The following is a 2,272-nucleotide window of genomic DNA, read 5'->3' as shown; positions in this document are numbered from 1 at the left end:
TTGTTAACTAAATTTTCAAAGAATTCAAAATTAATATAGTAATAACACTTGACAATTAGGAGTTAATTATTTGTGTCGAAAGTTATCCTTACAAAATTATTGCTAAATTGATTCTGAAATTTTTTGAAAAATTAACGACTAGAGGTATATTTAATGCAAATTAAAAAAATTTAAAACAAAATTAAAACAAAATAAAAGTTAAAACTTAATAGTACTTTTAACAAATTTTAAAAATAAAATTAAAAGTATNTTAATATAAAGATATGTAATTAATTTAATAGTTAATTTTTAGTGTACTATAAGTTTTTTTTATACCTTACAAAATTCAGAAATTAATAACAGAATTTTTTTTTATAGTACGAAAATTTGGAGGATTTATCATTCCTTTTAAACATTATTGTAATAAGTGGAGTATATGAAAGTTGAATGATTAAGTATTATTTTGTATTTTTCAACAAAAGTCTTCATGAGCTAGTTGTTCCTGATTTTTGTTTTTTTGGTGTCTTTAATATCCGTTCTTACTGATTAATTGTGCGTATGATCTCGCTGCTGCATTAATTATTTGCGGATTATTACGAATTTGAATGTCGTCTCATCACACACACAGAGAGTATATATACATGTCATGATCCTATTGATCCATTAAATAATTAATTGAGGAATGTTGGTTTGTCTAACTTAATAATATAATATAATACTTCATCGTGCTTTTAAGTCATCCATGCATGATACACATGATGTTGAAATTAAATTAGCATCTCAGTTTCTTCTCTTGTAGGTTAGGTTAGAACTTAATTAAGAATCGTAATCATTACTACGGTATTAATGAAGTTAGTTGGATTAATGTTTACAAATTTCTTGCTATAGAGTTCAATTATTTGAAACTTAGAAGAGGTTTATCACATAAAAAGTCCACACGGGAAGACTTTATTAATTTTCATAAAAGTGTTCTTTACACTAAAATTGGTATAGCTAAGCTAAAAGTCTAGAAGATTGTTCTTGAGCATGTTTCAAATAATTTTCATCCGAAATGTTTGGTAACCAAAGAAAATCAGCCAAAAACAATCATAACTTACCTTAATTAGTATTTATTAATTGTTACGATAATTAATAAATACTAAATAAGACAAATTCTGGTTATTATTTTTGTCTCCCTAATATTACTGAATTTTTATCTTATATTAAATTCATTCATTTATTAGCATAATGTTAAACTATGTGTTTGGTCAAAACAGAAATTACACCTTGAGTCAAACAAACATAAAAAAAAGCAATTGATAATAGTGTTCTGAGGGTTACATAAAACTGGATTGTATTTGAGCTTGAATATAAAGCCCAAATTCTTAGTGAGGTGGTTTTCAACTTGGTCTGCGTCAGGCAGTCGTCGTCCGAGTTGTTTGTGAAAAGATGGGGATGGTACCTGCAAAACACTCCGATACCTAAATCAGCAAGGGTTTTAGTAGATTTAAGTATATTAGAACTTAAATACACATAAGGGTGTCAATGTATTTATCCACCAAAGGGGAGTTGTCACCCTTAGCATTTTGTCCGACCTCTTAAGAGGTCGGTTATGTGGTAGATATTCTTTGAACTTTTATGCGCTTTTAGATCTTATTTATGTTTTGAGTCACGTATAAATTATAAAAAAAATTACGTAAAATAATATTATATAATATATTTTTTTATGGACTTCTACCTGACAGATTATTAAGTCTTCGAAAAATAATTTCAAAATTTCTCCGACTATATATATATATATCTGTAAATCAATATATGTATTTCTAGAATAATCGAAAGGTAGAGCTTAAAGAATAAGAAATAATACAAGTTGAAGTAGTGCATGATGAGTAGAGACTACGTTTGGGAATGAACTGAATTAAAGGCTTGAAGTGTGGATTGTGGAAAGACTGAATTATTTATGAAGATGAAGCTAAGTAAGCCTTAAAGACAACAATGAATGTGGAATAATAATATTATAAATAATAATACTAGTGAGGAGATAATTAAGTACTCTCAAATAATTACCAATGACTCTTTACTTCAAAATTCATGTTATAGATAGATAAGTAAACTTATATTTTCTCCAATTTATTGAGAGAAAAAAGTGCAAAAATTATTATATCAATAGATACTATGTTAAATAATGTCACAATCTTTTGGGGTTTGATATATGATTTACTACTTTAACTATTTTAAAAATAAGGCCGTCACGAAGTCAATTCTTTTTACAGTTTAAATTGATTGAAAAAATAAATAAATAATTATATTTTTA

The sequence above is a fragment of the Arachis ipaensis genome, chromosome B09, assembly GCF_000816755.2.
Source record: "Arachis ipaensis cultivar K30076 chromosome B09, Araip1.1, whole genome shotgun sequence".
NCBI classification, from domain to species: Eukaryota; Viridiplantae; Streptophyta; class Magnoliopsida; order Fabales; family Fabaceae; genus Arachis; species Arachis ipaensis.
Note: the sequence above shows the minus strand (reverse complement) of the source record.